The sequence below is a fragment of the Mauremys reevesii genome, linkage group 2 (assembly GCF_016161935.1).
Source record: "Mauremys reevesii isolate NIE-2019 linkage group 2, ASM1616193v1, whole genome shotgun sequence".
NCBI classification, from domain to species: domain Eukaryota; kingdom Metazoa; phylum Chordata; order Testudines; family Geoemydidae; genus Mauremys; species Mauremys reevesii.
In genome coordinates this window covers 72,688,188-72,706,037 of record NC_052624.1, presented here as the reverse complement: position 1 = coordinate 72,706,037, position 17,850 = coordinate 72,688,188, and the positions used below count along the sequence as shown (strand labels likewise).

The following is a 17,850-nucleotide window of genomic DNA, read 5'->3' as shown; positions in this document are numbered from 1 at the left end:
GAAAGTGATCATTTAACAATCTCAACAGGGGATGGAGACTGCAACCCCAGGAAGCATTCCTGCTGCTTGAAGCGAGGTCAATGAACTTTGAGAGAGAGAGAGACCTTTTGAAGATTTACTGGTCTGTAAAGAGAGGGCAGAGAACCCCTAAATTATCCTTCACCTGAGGAGACCAGGAAAACCAGCACCTTGGACTCTGTGGGGATCCTGACTAAGAGCTAGTCAGCCACTGCTGGAAAGGGAAGATTGGTGAGGTAACTACCTGGAACAAAGACTGTAGCTTATTAAATTAGGCCTTAGCCATTAGAAAGTGAATTCTTACTTTGCTTTGTTTCCTGTGGCACCTTTATAGACTAACAGACGTTTTGCAGCATGAGCTTTCGTGGGTGAATACCCACTTCTTCGGATGCAAGTCTTGCATCCGAAGAAGTGGGTATTCACCCACGAAAGCTCATGCTGCAAAACATCTGTTAGTCTATAAGGTGCCACAGGATTCTTTGCTGCTTCTACAGAACCAGACTAACACGGCTACCCCTCTGATACTTTGCTTTGTTTGTAACCCTGTCTAGCTTTATTCCTTGTACTTGAGCTCATTTAAAACCTCTCTCTTTTTGATTCAATAACCTTTTGACTTTTTATTTAAACCAACCCAGTGGTTTGATTGAGTTGAAGTGATTGTTAACTCCAGTCAAGATAACAAGGTGTGGTTTCTATCTCTTGAAAGGAGCAGCAAACTTATTATCTGCTGTGAATGCACAACCAGAGGCCTGTGCATTGCAGAGACATCTCTGAGGAACTCGGGGACTGGAGTTCGCTGATTGTTACCTGCTAGGCCAGGTTTGGGCTGGGAGAGCCCTGAGGAGTTTGCCGGCAAGGCAGACAAGCTGGTGGGTCAGGGAGTTATCACACAGCTTAGCAGGAGCAAAGCTCCCATTTGCTGAGGCTGATAGGGTAGCACTGTGTCTCACAGCTCTAGGTCTCCCCAGCAGCTTGTCACAGTCACTATTGAACATTTAGGCCAAATGAATTGGTCAAGGTCTCACAGCATATTTGCAGCAGAGTCAATAATAAAACCCATATCTAAGTACCAGTCCTGCTCCATAACCACTAGCTCACCGCTCCTCAGGTCCAGCAAATTAAAGAACAGAACATGCACTCAGTCAGATTTATTTTGAATTTCCCAGTCTGAAATCTGTTTTGGAATATATGGTTCAGTCACCTTTAGAATTTGATGAGTCACTTCATGTTATAAAATCATAAATAAAACCAACAGCTGATCTTAATAAATTGTGAATGGGAGAGGCCCCACAATGTGGAGCAGGGGTTGACAACCTTTCAGAAGTGGTGTGCCGAGTCTTCATTTATTCACTCTAATTTAAGGTTTTGTGTGCCGGTAATACATTTTAACGTTTTTAGAAGGTCTCTTTCTATAAGTCTATAATATATGACTAAATGATTGTTGTATGTAAAGTAAATAAGGTTTTTAAAATGTTTAAGAAGCTTCATTTAAAATTAAATTAAAATGCAGAGCCCTCTGGACTGGTAGCCAGGACCCCAGCAGTGTGAGTGCCACTGAAAATCAGCTCACGTGCCGCGTTTGGCACGTGTGCCATAGGTTGCCTAACCCTGATCTGGAGCCGAGCCCTTTGGAGACTGCAGACCTGTTTATTCATTTGGCTGGAGGACTGGAAAATACCCGTATTGTAAGGGTTAAATGGTCAGTTAAAGCCTCTGTGATTTTATTTTCAGCATATGCGTTTTCACATGTAATATTTAGTGTCTCTGAACTGAGCAAATGACTTTCAAAAAGCTAATAGATTTATGATGAGCACCAAATCCAAGAGTGCTGCACACACCCAGGGGAGGCCTAAAAGCAGCTTAAAAACGGTGTGCTGGCTGCACAGGTACTGGGGCAGCAACAACAGAGACTCTGAGACAGTGGAACTCTGCCCCACCTGTGCTATGAAGATTTCTAAAGTAGGTGTTACAGTGGAAGATTCCGTGCAAAGCCAGTGAGCGCATGTATTTCACACACCTATTGGACTAAAACCCCCTTTAGATAGGGGGACATCTGCTACATCCTTTACTTCATCCAGTGCCCAATATTAGGCCCCAGCCCTGCAAACATGCATGCAGGGGCAGCTCCAGGCCCCAGCACACCACGCGTGTGCTTGGGGCGGCATGCTGCAGGGGGCGCTCTGCCGGTCGCCGGGAGGGCGGCAGGTGGCTCCGGTGGACCTCCCGCAGGCGTGCCTGGGGACAGTCCGCTGGTCCCGCGGCTCCAGTGGACCACCGAAGCCGCGGGACCAGCGGACCCTCTGCAGGCACGTCTGAGGGAGGTCCACCGGAGCCGCGGGACCGGCGACCGGCAGAGCGCCTCCTGCGGCGTGCCGCCGTGCTTGAGCCATGCTAGAGCCACCCCTGCATGCATGCACATACTTAACTCTACTACTGTGAATAATCTCATTGAAAACAAAGCAATTACTCATGGTAAAAAAGCTAAGCATATGCATAAGTGTTTGCAGAATGAGTGGCTGCAGGCTGGCTGCTGTGCCATTGAGGACTGAGAATTCTGTCCCTTAGCTCCACAATCTATTTTATTGGGCTTTGCTCCATTTCCCAAGTTTTGGGCCTTAGTATTTGTACTACAGTAACACTATTCACCAGAGGCTCTGACTCCATGGGTGCTCTAGGGCTGGAAAAAAATTTAGCTGGTGCTTAGCACCCACTGGCAGCCAAGCTTCCCCATGCCTCCTGCCCATCGGCGGCCTTGCTGATCAACTCCTCCCCCTCTGTCCAAGAGCCTCCAGCGGATCAGCTGTTCTGAGGCATGCAGGAGGCATTGTGAGGGAGGGAGAGGAGCAGGGATGGGGCATCCTCGATGGAGGGAGGTGGAAAGAGATGGGGAAGAGTGGGGGTGGGGTTTTGGGTGGATGGGAGTGGTGGTGGTGTGGGGTGGGAAGAGGCAGGGTGAGGGGTTGGGGGGAAAAGAGTGGTGTGGGGGTAGGAGCTGGGGCAGAGTGAGAGTTGAGCACCCCCCAAGTAGAGAGGAAGTTGGCACCTATGCTGTTGACCACATATTACTGCACCAAATCAACACAACTTTTCTTTAAAAAACAAAACAAAACATGAACCAAACTAAAAAACCCACATGAAATCTAGTTCCTATACATTATGGTCAAAAGTATTCAGCACATTTTAACCCTGTCTTCTGCTTGGCCTGTGCCTAACAGGAGAGACCTGCCTGTTGTTGTTACTGTTGTTAGTTTGTAATACTGTAGCACCTATAGACCCCAAGCATGGATTGGGGCCCTATTGCATTAGGTGCTGTACAAAGTTGAGGTAAAAAGACAGTCCCTGCCCCAAAGAACTTACAATATATGTTAATGACAAGGTGCAACTGCTGGCTGAGACAAATGTGGGAGATTGGGGGAGGAAGAGGTAAGGCTGATAGGAGCATAATGTAGGTAGAACAGCCTTCCAAGGGGAGCAGTGGGGGCAAAAAAACCTAAATGGCTTCAAGACTGGGCTTGATAATTTATGGAGGGGATGGCATGATGACACTGCCTAGAATAGCATGTAGCCCATCTGCAACTGCTAGTAGCAAATATCTCCAATGGCCAGTGATGGGACACTAGTTGAGGAAGGCTCTGAGTTACTTCAGAGAATCCCATCCCAGGTGTCTGGCTGGTGGGTATTGCCCACATGCTCAGGGTCTAACTGATTGCCATATTTGGAGTCAGGAAGAAATTTTTTCCCAGGTCAGATTGGCAGAGACCCTGGGGTTTTTCACCTTCCTTTTCATTATGGGACACAGGTGACTTACAGATTTAAACTAGCATAAATGGTGGCTTCTCTGTAACTTGAAGTCTTTAAATCATGATTTGAGGACTTCAGTAATTCAACCAGAGGTTATGGGTCTATTACAGGATTGGACGGGTGAATTTCTGTGGCCTGCAACGTGCCCTAGGTCAGACTAGATGATCATGCCTTTAAAGTCTATGAGTCTTATGATCTGTTTATCTGTTGGCAGTGCCTACTAAGTGGCCTACCAAAAGTGAATCTTAAGGCAGGATCCGAAGAAGGAGAAGATAGTGGACTTGGTGCTATGCATAAGTGGTTTAATGGAAGGAAGCACAGAAATGCTCATTGACAAAGTGGACTAACAAGCAGTAAACCCTGACCATGTTGGAAGAGTAAAGGCAGCAATCAATGACATAAGAAACTAGTAGATCTGATGGATAGGGCACAGAAAAGTTGTGATGGGCCTTAGGAGTAAGGACAAGGAACAATGAGATGAGGTAGGGAAAGGGGAACCATTGGAGGGACTCAGTAATGGGGTTGTCATGATCAAAGTGACAAGTTCAGAAGATTATTTGGCCAGCCATGTTTTGAATGGAACTGAAGGCACGAAGGCCAAAGAAGAGTAGAAGGCACTTGTAATTGATATGATGAAAGTTTTGGCCATCTATACAGAGAGGAAAGGAAGTATCTGGGAGAGGTTATTAAAACAGTGGCAAGATTTGGATATGGCCCAGCGTGAAGGTTCATAGAAACAGTTGCATCAAAAAATGATGCCAACATTAAAGGATGAAAGATTGGGGCCATGTCTTGCGTAGAAATATGAGTCTCAAATACCCTAGATAAGAGCCAGCGATTGACAATGACCAGTTAACATGTTTGTAGAGTAGTTAAGTCATGTCTACACTAATGATAAAATTGTGTTAAAACACGTTAGCTAACACACTATATACCTGGCCTGTTTTCCCAGTTTAGACATAGCCTGAGCGGGATAGTGGTGTTAAACAGTGGTGATTGAGAATGGGGGAAGAGGGAAGGACTGGTACAAAGAGCGCTATATAAATTCACACGCTATTGAGCATGGAATTATTCTTACCACATATTTTCTTCTGTCCAGGGTAGGGAAAAGAAAAGTTAAGAAACCTACGGTTCAGACCTGCAAATTCTGCCTCATTATGAATAGTCCTTACTCACATAAGTGGAAATGAGAGACTTCTCCTGTGGAGAAGGGTTTGAAGCATCAGGCTTCCATCTTTTAGGATTTTTTTTTTAATTATTATAAATTTTATTATTATGTCTTTAACCAGTTTAGCTGTACGAAGCATCATTTATCCAGATTATCTTTTTGCCTAATATAATTTTACATGATGTAAAATTCTTTTCAAATAAGATCCACGAAAGCTTATGCCCAAATAAATTTTGTTAGTCTCTTTTTTCTGTTTCTCTAGTTGCTCATTGCCTTAGTAAAGGGATACAGTTACAGATTAATGAAGAGGTCTATATCTAACCCACTGACAAGAATAAATTCAGCTTTGAACTTGTTCTCTTCAGAAAGAATGATCACAGGCAACTTGGAAAGCTAACACCCTATAAACCCAAATATATTCAGAATAAATATGCTGGTTTCAGCAGACTAGAGTCTTGATTATAAACCTTGGATTATTTACAGGTCTAGATTTTTAGTACTTAATTACAGTGCATGATCATATTACTGAAGACAATGAAACTGATTCTCCTGTCTTTAGACAAAGAGCTTTATATGTGGGGGAAGTTTTTTTCTTGCCTTGTTGCCAGATTGCTTTGTATAGCCAGTGCCATAATTTATTCTGATTTACTCTAATATGCACTGCCTTTGTATGTTACATTGTACTGGCCATTGGTAAGGGCCATTGAGCAATTTAATACTGTTGCACTGCGTGCTTCTGAATGTTACATGTTCTGAGTAATTTGCTGCATGCTTTGGAAGGCAGACACACCTATGAAATTAATTTTTATTATTGCAAAATCAGAGGTGACTGATGCTGAGTAATTAATAGCTGAAATAATTTACTCCTTTTTTTTCTTTTCTTTTCTTTTCTGGTACAGAGGTAGCTTTTTCACTTCAGTTGTATCAATGATTTATCAGTATTTTTTTGATGGAGCGGGTATAGGTGTAGTTTCAGCTTTGTGAGTTATCTAATCAAAACACCAGATAGTGTAGTTTCAGCTTTGTGAGTTATCTAATCAAAACACCAGATATTGGAAGCATTCAGGAAATAATGATATGGGTACTTGTGAAAAGAAAAAGAATTTTATATACCTCTGAGTGGGACTTTTTCCTGTCTTTATTAATTTAGCTGTCCCAGTTATGATTTTGACTAAGGTAAACTTCATGCTATGGGAAAAGTTGGGTTGCTTACAAGAACATCTCTTGTATTAGGCTTTGTCTACAGTGAGTCAAATTCAACTCTCAGTTACACAGGTGAAGTCAGTGGAGTTGCACCAGTGACTGGGAGTAGAGTATGACTAGTGTTTTATTAATAATAACCATGCTTTGCACTTACGTAGCTTTTTTCATCTCAAAGCACTTTAGCTCACAATTGCAATAATTGTGCAAAAAAAATACCCTGGTTATTTATATGGTCAGTTATCATAATAGCTTTTGCTCTACTGGTAATGTGCAAAATAGCAGCCCAATTGTCAGGTCTGGCTGGGAAGTGCTCAGTATAGAGTTGGCAGAGATGAGGCAAAGAACATGCCATCCTTGAGGCTGACCAGGGGCTGATTTGGTCCCTGGCACAACTTAGAGCAGCCACAAGGCTGTTTAAAGTGTCCCCAACAAACCACAGCCTCATAGGACTATTTTAGCACTCAGGGATAGCTGAAATACAGCTGTGCTCTGGCCACACCTGCCCCCTATTTCCTGGCCATGCCCACTATGTCTGAGGAATCCCCAGTCAGCTGGTTAAATTGGTTTTATACCTACTTTGCACTTTGGAGAAGACACAGATGGAATGAGAGCCAGGATCTGGCCCTTGGCATATGAACACATTTGCACAATTCTGAAAGTCATTCCCTAAAGTCTGAATTCTCTTTAATTGTTCCTGCATGAATATCATTTTGAATTTTGTGTTAAATTTGTAAGACTGTTCTAATGCTCTTGTTAATGAGGGATTCATAGTATAAGATTAAAACCAAGTGCATGCAGGCATTGTGCAAGATTCTGCACATGCTGATTTGACAGTGTACCCCAATTCTAATGAGCAATACCTAGAAATATAAAATCTTTCTGTTCCATTATGGGGGCTCTCTTGTGCAGGAAATACTGCCAGTTGGTCTGAATTGTGTGAAACTGTCAATGTAGCTTTGTCTTTTGAGGGCCTGGGCAAATGAATAAACTCTAGGTACTTTTGCATAGGTAATTTTTAAGATGAATAGCATATTGTTCTCTCTGTACCAGGTTTCAGCTGTTTGGGGTGTGGACATTTATTAATTTTTTATAGAGCAGTTTAAGGTGGCAGGTGTAGGGAAATAAGCACACAGTTTATTGTTGTTCAGGGACAAAGGCAAAGTGTAACCTACACACGAAAGATTTCCTGCTAAGAGAAAATATTACAGATATTGACAGAGTTAGAAAGAATGTTTTCTCAGCATTAATAGTTTTTAAAAGGATAGATTTTATTATGCTTTGGTGCCCAGAATGATCGGACTAAATTATATTCTCCAACTAGTGTCACTGACCTCATTGAGAGAGATTCTCTGTGTTGATTACCTCCTGTATGCTCAGTATATTGGATTAATCAGAGAGGTCACTAATTGTTGTTCTCAGGCTCCCAAAAAAAGAATGGAAGGCTTAAGATTAAATCTGCAGCAGCTGAAAGACATCTGGCAGCTAATTGGTTTTCTAGTGAAGATCTTCCTAGACTGTAACAGCTAGCCAAGGTTAAAGAGAGTATTTGGATAGGCCTGTGGAATATTTTAATCTCTAGTGGTGAGGAATATTTAAGTAGTTACTAGATAAACTTTTTAAATTTTCTGCATCCAATGTCCAAGGTATCTAAAGGAAGGACTGCTGACTTCTCTCAATGGCATGTAGCATCCATAGGTAGATATTCCCCTCTACCCCCCCAAACATGGGTAAAAATAGCAGCATAGCTGGTGAGGCGTGGCTTAGGCAGGTAGGGTACAGACCCACCTGAAGGGTGTGAGTATGTACACAAGTACATAGCCTACATATCTCTCTACTCGCCCAAGCCATGCATCCCCATTTGTGCTGCTATTTTTAGCAGTGCAGTGTCCTGGCTGGGAGGTTTCCTCACTGCCTCCCCTTGCCAAAGCCGTTCCTCCTAACAGTGAAAGGCTTCAGTGGTGGGGAGCTGCTGGAGCCTATCCCTGGTGCCAGAGTCTTTCATTGACTCATGTAGCTACATATGACAGTGTAGATGCAATCTGCATTTCATTGCACACTACACCTCTACCTCAATATAACATTGTCCTCGGGAGCCAAAAAAATCTTACCGCGTTATAGGTGAAACTGCGTTATATCGAACTTGCTTTGATCTGCCGGAGTGCACAGCCCTGCCCCCCCGGAGCACTGCTTTACCGTGTTATATCGAGGTAGAGGTGTATATACTGCTGCCAGTGGTTTGTAGTGATGACATAGCCTAAGGGTACGTCTGCACTGCAATTAGACAACTGCAGCTGGCCCATGCCAATTGACTCAGGCTTGTGGGGCTTGGGTTAAGGGGCTGTTTAATTGTGGTGTAGATGTTCAGACTTGGCCTGCAGACCCTCCTACCACACAGTGTCCTAGAACCCAGGCTCCAGCCCTAACCCAAACAATTAAACGGAACCTTAGCCTGAGCGCCATGGGCCCAAGTCAGTTGGCATGGACCAGCCGTGTTTTTTTAATTTGTAGTGTAGACATACACTAAGTGTCTTAACCATCAGTAATTAGAAGCAACACGCTCTCTTATCCCCTCTACTTTGGGAATACAGTGGGGGAGGGAGAAAAAAGCAGAAAAACTACTAAAATGGTGCAAAATATGGTAAGGGGAAGGGAGCCAATGTTGTCTCATCTTTCCAGTTTTCACCCCTCAGAAGATCATGTGAAAAGCATTGCGCACTTGGAATTCCATGAGCAGAAGGCTTTACCATTCAGTGTCCATTCTACATAGCATCTCCTGAGAAACCCACAGAGGAACACCTATGAGAACTGATGCTGACACATCAGCCTAAATTCTTGCAGGTTTCCACCATATGTTATAAACTCCTTTCAGAGACGCACTGGCAGCTCTATTCCAGATAGAGCCATGGTGGTTGCATCCACTTTACACTGCCCACAGCCTCCCCGACTTTATGCTACCAAGAGCTCTGTCCTTTGTCCTCCTTTACTCCAGCAGAAGCCAGAGTAAACCAGGAGTGAGTTTGGGTGTCAGTTACAGCCCAGGAGGGGCTGCGGTCAGAATGCTGTTTGCTGGAGGTATGCTTTTCAAAAGTCTCTAAGTTCCATTGTCACTTAGGCTAAGTCACTTGATTTTCAATGGAACTTAGGCTCTCAAGGCCAGATCTTCAGAGGTATTTAGGTGCTTAACTCCCATTGATTTAAATGGGAGTTAGATGCATAAATACCTTTTGAGGATCTGGGCCCAAGTGACCTAGGTGTTTTTAAAAATGGGACTTAGGCTTCTAAATTATTTCGGGACTCTTGAGTATCATGATCTTGGTGTCTATAATTGGCTTACAGCAGAAATTCACTGGGAGGGTGGAAACAGTGACACCTATTTGTCTTGGCCAGTGGTATTTGAATGTGGTGTTTTCTCTTTGTATAAGAGGTGTATCCTTTCATCTGCTGTGTCTTGCACTAAAAGTATTACTGTACTTGGCTCTGCTCATTTTCTGCCTGTGGGATGACTATTACGTGACATGGTGAGGGAATGGTAGTTTTGCAATGTATGTTAGGGAGATAATTGAGGGCATGCCATGATTTCTACTAAAGTCACACCAGCCAGAGGCATCTTTTCTTAATGCCAGTCATTAGACTCTGAGCCAGAATTTTAAGATTGCAGACTAGGGATTACTTGATTATTCCCATATCCTTTAGACACTACAAGGACTTAAAAAGTCAGTAAAGCCCAACAAAAAAGGCATATGCATGAAATTGAAATGTAAGAGCCAAATAATGCTTCTGTTCTGTTGGTAGAACTCTGACCAGTAGCTATGAGAATTTGATGTAAAAACAGAGGGACAAATTCTACTTTCAGTTTACACCTGCGTAAATTTGGAGTAATTCCATTGATGTCAATAGTTATTTTGGTGTGAGTGCAGAATTTGGCCCAGATTGTAAAATATGTCCCACAAAGCCACTCAAACTGTCACAGATAGCTGTAGTTCATTATTATAAATTAGTAAATTGTAAATGTACCACATTTAAATGTTTTAGCTAGTGTAAAATATAGAAAATATTAACTATACCTATATGTCTGTAGGATGAAATTTTCAAAGAGCCATTCCATTGAAATTCAATGAGACTTGTGCGTCTGAGGTACGTAGGCACATTTGCAAATTCCACTCTTAGCTAATGATATTAACTAGAGAAAAAAACAAGTTAACATCCTTGTTAGGATCATATAGATATTTAGGCCTGTCTGAAAAGGCCTATACTTTAAGAATGTAGGTATATGTTTATCATTTAGCTAGTTATAGAGGTATAAAAGAAAGAATCAAAATTTCTGTTTGCCCATGTAAGGGCCTTCTTTCACTGTGACAGTCTGAGGCCCTGTTTTTAAGCTAAGGCCTTTGGCTAAGCAGTGGGAGCAGCCATAAACTGGGAAGCATATGGTCACAGCCTCACATTCCAAACTAGTCATATTGAAATAAGGCAATCTGGGGCTGTTAGAAAGGTGATCCAATCTATTATCTCCAGATAAAGGGAAGAGCCTAGAAGATGTAAAAGGAAATTTAGTTTGATAGTTTTCTGTTTGGTAAGAACTGACTTATTAATAGACATAGATGGAAACCCTTATGCCTTTATAGATGTAGTTGTGAAAACCTTACTTCTGTATTGTTTTGTCATTATAGTTCCCACTTTGCTATTGTTTATTTGCATGGTCTTGTCTGGTTCTGTGATTTTTCCCTTTGACGTATAATTAATTTTGCTGGGTGTAAACTAATTAAGGTGGTGGGATATAATTGGTTAGCTAATCATGTTACAATATGTTAGAACTGGTTAAGTAAACTTCAATAAAATGATTGGCTAAGGTATAGCTGAGAATATTACTAAATAAATTAGGGGCAAAAAGGAAGTAAGTTGGGATTCAAAAATAAGGAAAAAGGAACTTGGATTTAAGCTTGCTGGAAGTTCACCCCAATAAACATTGAATTGTTTGCACCTTCAAACTTCAGGTATTGTTGCTCTCTGTTCACGCGAGAAGGACCAGGGAAGTGAGAGGGTGAAGGAATAAGCCCTCTAACAATCCTTCTGTCTTATTTAATAGTCTTAAATTAAGAACCCTTCAGATCATCTCTGATTGTTGCATAAGTCTAAATTATAGAGCCCAAGATACTGAAAGACTAACCTTTTCTCTTTTCCCAGTCCAGGACTAAAAATATTGTCTCTGGCTTTCGCCGTTTAAAGCAGGAGGTAAAAACTTGCTCCTCTCAATCCCTGTAGGATACCGGTGCCGGATTTGGCAAAAAGACAACATTTCTAGTATATGCAAGAGCACTGGACTCACTGCATCCAGCAAAGGACACAATGCATTTGATCATGGAGCTGTTCTCAGGCAATAACTGAATACATAGCTGAACCAAATGAAAATTTATGCAGAAATATTTTATGTAAAATCATCTATGTGTTGCTTCCCTCTTGCTATTGTGACTGCCAGATTTTGCTCCTCATTTACTGTTGCCATGGTCCTTCACCCATCTGTCTCATAGATAAACACAGCATTGCCAAATATATTTTTAGAAAGAGGTCATAATCATGGATTCATGGACAATATTCTCTCTCTGTCACACATTAGAAACATTTTTGTTATGAGAATCTAAATGTTTATTGTGTGATTGCAGAGCACATAGGTCTGCTACATTTGCTTGCTCTAGCAGTATGCAAGGTGTTTAATTTTTAAAGCGTAACGAGATACCTTAACTGTGAAAGTGCTATATAAAATCGTATTCTTTGCAAATACTAATAATGCTGGCATTTAATCATGGGATAGGAGGGAATATATTCTAATTATACAGTGGCTCAGTTAGGAAATCATTAAACTTACAGAAATCGATTGTAGAGACTTTCATGGGTGTAGGAACAAAGAAACAAACACAACATCCATTGTGAGTCAGATTTGTGTTTCACAAATAATATCTTTTGCTAGAGCAACAGGAAGATTGGATTTAACCTAGCAACAATGGACGTTGTCCCACAGGTTTATGCTGTCAGCATTAAACCAAGTGACATGGACTTTGGTATAATGCAAAACATAATTAAATAGCAAATGCAAATCAAACTCTGATAGGAGAACCAAAGTGAGGGGCTACAGTAGCTTTGCTAATCCTCAAAGCAATGGAAAAGATCATCTGTTTATATTGATTCTTTCAGATTTCTTGGCAGTTTTGGATACCACTAATCATGAAATTTTGTCACCTTGACTATTGACTAAGGACCCTGGCAGGGGTGCGTTTGGGTGCTTCCACTCCTGTTACTTGGAAAGATTCCAGAGAGTATTGTTGTGTCATCTCTTATCTATCCTGATAAACTCTCTTGTGCAGTGTTCTGTAGGGATCTATTTTGTCATGTATCCTGTTCAAAATGTATATGAAGCTACTGGGGAGGAGATGGAAGCAGTTTTGGCTGTGGTGCCATCAGTATGCAGATGACATGCAGCACTCTTTCACCAAAGCTTGGAAGTGCGACATTTGCTTTTTCAGTGCCTGGTTGACATTGGAACCAGGGTGAGAACAAGTTTGTTGAAACATAATCCAGATAAAACAGAAATGGTTGGTTGGAGTTTAAGGAGCATGGTAAGAATGGGATCTGTTCCCTTTATGGAGGGGGTTTGTCCACTCTTTGGAGTTTTTTTGTTTTGGTTCTTTTATCATAGAATATCAAGGTCGGAAGGGTCCTCTGGAGGTCATCTAGTCCAGCCCCCTGCTCAAAGCAGGACCAATCCCCAGACAAATTTTTGCCCCAGATCTCTATATGGCCCCCTCAAGGATTGAACTCACAACCCTAGGTTTAGCAGGACAATGCTCAAACCACTGAGCTCTCTCTCCTGCCATGTTGTAACCAACATTAGTCAGCTGAATTTGGTATTTATTAATGTATGTGCATATGCCCTGAAAAAATGTGATGCACGTTGCCAGTGGGCCTGATCCTCAGCTGGTATAACTTCGTAACTCCCCACTGAGGCCATGATGATACTACCCAGAGTGTGTCAGAATAGAATCTGATGTTGTGATATGGAGTGGTTAGGACCAAAATCATGTTGCTATCATATTGAAGAACCATGTTACAAAAGTCAACTGAAGCTGAGCAGTCACATCTGCCAGTGCAGTTCACACACGTTACAATTTCTTGTACTGTATACTTTATCATATAATTTATTATTATGTATTTATCATTTATATTGTAATAGCACCTAGAGGCTCAACCAAGTCAGGGCCCCATTGTGCTAGACACTGTACAAACATATAGAAAATGCAGTTAACAATGAAGCAGTCTGGAGGATCACCTCCCTGGTGTTGGAATCTGAATAGTACCCTCCATATAGACTCATCGACTTTAAGACCAGAAAAGACCATCATGATCATCGACCTTCTGCACGTTGCAGGCCAGGGAACCTCACCCACATAACCTCTGGCTGAATAAATCAAGATTTGAGGACTTCAGTAAAAGACTTTAAGTTACAGAGAATCCACCATGCTAGTTCAAACCAGCAAGTGACCACCTTCTCATACAGGTGAGCTGATAGAGACCCAGAGAACATATGATAGATTTAAATGGTGAAAGCCTGGCCCACTGAAATCAAGGACCAAACTTCCATTGAGTTCAATGGGGTCAGGTTTTCACCCAGTTTTTATCTTCCTCCAAGGTCTCACTTGTTCAGTCAATAGGAGCTGTGGACATCAAAAAGGCAATTTTGTAATCTTCTGCTGGACACTTTGAAGAGTCCAGAACTCTTTAGCCAAGATATTTCAACAAAGACTACTGGTGTGCACAATTCATAGCCTGTCAGTAGCACTTCAGTAATCAAGCAGAGCACAACTTGCCACTGGCGTAGCCATTTTGAGATGGCAGGAATATGGCAAAACAAAAATCACCAATGATAGCTTTTAAGGAAAAGATTGAATTCTCAAAAAATAAAAGCAGTAGGAAGCAAATCCTCCCCTAAGCACACAGTCCAATTATGTGACTTGTGCTCTCAGGTATAGCGGCTTACTTGGGGGCAGGAGCGCCGCCAGCTTTTTTTGGCGCCCTAGGCGGCGGAAGGTCCCGCCCCTGAAATGGCGCCCCTGACAGAGGTGGCGGAAGGTCTCGCCCCCAAAATACCGCTGACGACTGGGGTGGCCGCCGCCCGCCAAATGTTAGTGCCCTAGGCGACCGCCTAGGTCACCTAATGGGTTGCGCTGGCTCTCCTTGGGGGAAGGAATCCTTGTCCTCAGGGCACAGAGTAGTGATGGAGCTGCTTCAAAGCTGCTAATGCAGCCCTGAGACTTTTGTAACTACCATGGCTCCTTTTGAATCCATTCTGTGGGAGAAAATGGCTGGTGGATTTATCATCTTCACCCCACCTCTGACACACCTCCATACCCATTCTGCATCAGCTCCTCAAATGTATTGTCTGGTCCCATCTTGTGCAGTGGAATCACATAATTTCCACTTCATTTGAGGACCTCTGCATCTAAAGACGGGAAGTGGCAGAGCAGGATTTACCCTTAAAAACTAAGCATTCTAGTTATGGCAGAAGAAAATAACAAAATTCTTTGGAATCGTGTTAGTGCTAGAGTTCTTTACCAATCTTTTCTAAGATCCAGTCCATAGATGATGAAATTTTTAGATCTTTATAAAGAGACGATAAAGTCAGTTTCTTTTTGACAACTTTACTTTTATTGTTACAGGCATTCCAAACACTCAACCCAAATTGGAGTCATTCAACATACCATACATCATACAAAGTTTCATCAAACCCTGAGTGCCCAATGATGGAATCCTTGCTCACTTGGAAGTTAATGGGAATACTCATGTAAGAGCTCATCTAAGTAAGCACGAGTTCCACAGCTGGGTAATGAATGAATAAAATGAATTAGGTTCTCATGTTAATTTTAAAGTTTGTCTAGGGCCCTACCAAATTCACGGCCATGAAAAACACATCACGACTGTGAAATCTGGTCTCCCACTGTGAAATCTGGTCTTTTGTGTGCTTTTACCCTATGCTATACAGATTTCACAGGGGAGACCAGTGTTTCTCATATTAGGGGTACTGACCCAAAAGGGAGTTGCAGAAAGGGTCACAACATTATTTTAGGGAGTCATGGTATTGCCACCCTTACTTCTGCTATGACTTCAGAGCTGGGCGGCTGGAGAGCAACAGGTGTTGGCCGGGCACCGAGCTCTAAAGGCAACACCCCATCAGTAGCAGTGCAGAAGTAAGGGTACCAGTACCGCAACCCCCTCTACAATAACCTTGTGACCACCCCACAACTCCTTTTTGAATCAGGAACCCTACAATTACAACACCAGGTAACTTCAGATTTAAATAGATGAAATCATGAAATTTATGATTTTTAAAATCCTATGACTGAAATTGACCAAAATGGGTTTTCAGAGGTGCTGAGTACTCACAACTCCTATTCAACACATTTGAAAGTCAGGTTATTTAAATAGGTATCTAATTATGGATTTAGATAATGCACCTTTAGATAGTGTAACTTTAGGTATTCAAGTTTGAAAATGATGTACTCTGTACATAGTACATCTGTTTTCTGAGTCATCTATTCTCCTGAATCCTGCCCTTTTTGCTCCCTCCCTTCCTCCTTCCCTTCCCAGTTATTTCTTTTCTTCCTGCTATCCTCGTTCTATTGCTCCTGTGTTAAGTTTTATAAAGGAAGGAAACACCCCAATATGTTGGGCTTTTCACATATGTATTGTGTGGAGCATACTCAGTAAGTGGTAATTAGTTCCTAAAATATTCTATAAAGTACCTTTCTAATAAATTGATTTCACTCAATCCACGCTAGATTAATTATTGAATTAATATAACAGATGAGATTTTCTGGCATTGCCCAGATGCAACATGAACATGACTAGAAATGTTTTGTGGTAATACTTAAAGAAAAAACCTTTTAAGAATCTGTGACATCTCCAATATCAAACCCAAACTTAGAACATCTTCCATCCACATGCAACCTCAAAATAGGCAGTAATAAGGAAATAATCTTATTCAGGATGTGAAAGATCATGTAGGCAGATGAATGATAGAACAGCCTATCTAATGTATCCCTGTGAAGACAATTTTTGGGAATGAGGAATGGCTGATTTATACCTACTTAGACAGAAACCGAAGATGCACCTACCTTCAGAGGTGAATGAGATGATGTGAATATATCTGGCAACTCAAAATCTGCAGGTTAATATTTTATGAGAGTGAGACGTGGTGAAATTTTAACCACCCCCCTCACAATTAAAAGACTAAAGGCAATCCAAGTGGTTTGTTTGTGTTGTGGCTGTCTCTGTTGGCTAAATGTTGATACAGAGCTCAAGCTTGTAAATTTTCTGCATAACCAAGCTTGAACAACCATTAAAGAAAGAATACAAAAATTACTAGTCTACACTAAATTACTAGTCTACACTACTGTGCTACATCGGTGTAGCTGCAGCACATCTGGTGAAGATGTGCTATGCCGACAGGACAGCACTCTCCCATCAGCATAATTACTCCACCTCAATGAGAGGTGGAAGCTATGTCAACAGGAGGGTGTCTCCTCCTGACATAAAGTGGTGTGGACACAGCTTTAAGTCAATGTAACTTATATTGCTGGGGGTGGCTTTTTTACACTCCTGAGCAACATAACTTACATTGACATAAGTGGTAGTGTAGACAAGCTAAGTTTGTGCTACATAACTAAGAAGTTGTCCTATCTTTTAAAATAAGATCTGTGTGTTCTGCATGTAGCATTAAACCCTTCATTAAACAAGTGGTAGTACAACATCTAACTTTTGCTGCAATTTTGTCAGCATTTTTACTCCCTGATTAGTCTGTCATTTCATGGGTAAATGGCTGTGTAACAAAGTCTGTTTGTTTTAAGCTATAGTTCATTAAACCAAATTTATAGTTCATTAAACCAGTAATTCCTCCATAACTGAAGTGCAGTGCATGTGGTGGTGCACAGCTGTCTATCAGGGACACAGCTATTTGTATCTCCTCAAAGCCCTCACAAACAACTTGGTTGGTTGTGCAGTCACAAGGCTGTTGGGATGTAATCTGATTCCACGCTAGACACATGTGCTACAGAAGCAACACTGTGCATGTTCAGTTTGTTGATAGAAAGTTTGGTTTTGGTAGCATTTAATTCCGAGTTAGCAATTTATTCTTCATAAATATTTAAAAACATTATAATCCTTATACATAAAGTGTAGATAAGTTTTAATTTTCACGACGATGGAGTAAGCAGACTGCCAGCTGAACCTGTAACTCCCATGAACAAGGAACGTGGGTGGCTTAGGAAACGAGGTAGAGAGTGCATACTGTACCTGACCTTTCCACTTGTTAGCTAGCCATTTCCATTTCTGGCCGTTCTCCCCCACCTCACACACACCTTTGATAATAGATTGGGGACGTTTTTCTCAACTGAGATCTGGTTCTCTTGATATTTGGGAGACCTCCTGACTTCTCAGAAGAAACATGTTAATAAATTCTTCATTCATTGCCTTTTTTTTTTAATTATTTCAGGCCCTGATCACTATTGGTAGTGCACAAACTTAATAGAAACTCACAAGAACAGCATACTAAGAAGAGTCTACTAGCAATGTGTGCATGAATGGTAACCTGAAAAGGAAAAATAAAATTGGGT

General features: G+C 41.7%; 2 long non-coding RNA genes across 4 annotated transcripts in view; one reads left to right on the top strand and one right to left on the bottom strand.

Annotated features, from left to right (window-relative positions):
* Nucleotides 1–17,850, bottom strand: part of LOC120399145 — a 31,214-nt gene that overhangs the window by 2,396 nt on the left and 10,968 nt on the right. The window lies entirely within an intron of this gene.
* The window catches only part of LOC120399146, a 42,000-nt gene that overhangs the window by 16,621 nt on the left and 7,529 nt on the right, over nt 1–17,850 (top strand). The window contains exon 3 of one of the 3 annotated variants that reach the window (XR_005594987.1): nt 29–254. The exons of the other annotated variants lie outside the window; for them this stretch is intronic. This is a non-coding gene — a long non-coding RNA (uncharacterized LOC120399146). The remainder of the gene's footprint in view (nt 1–28; nt 255–17,850) is intronic. 3 annotated transcript variants of the gene reach the window in all.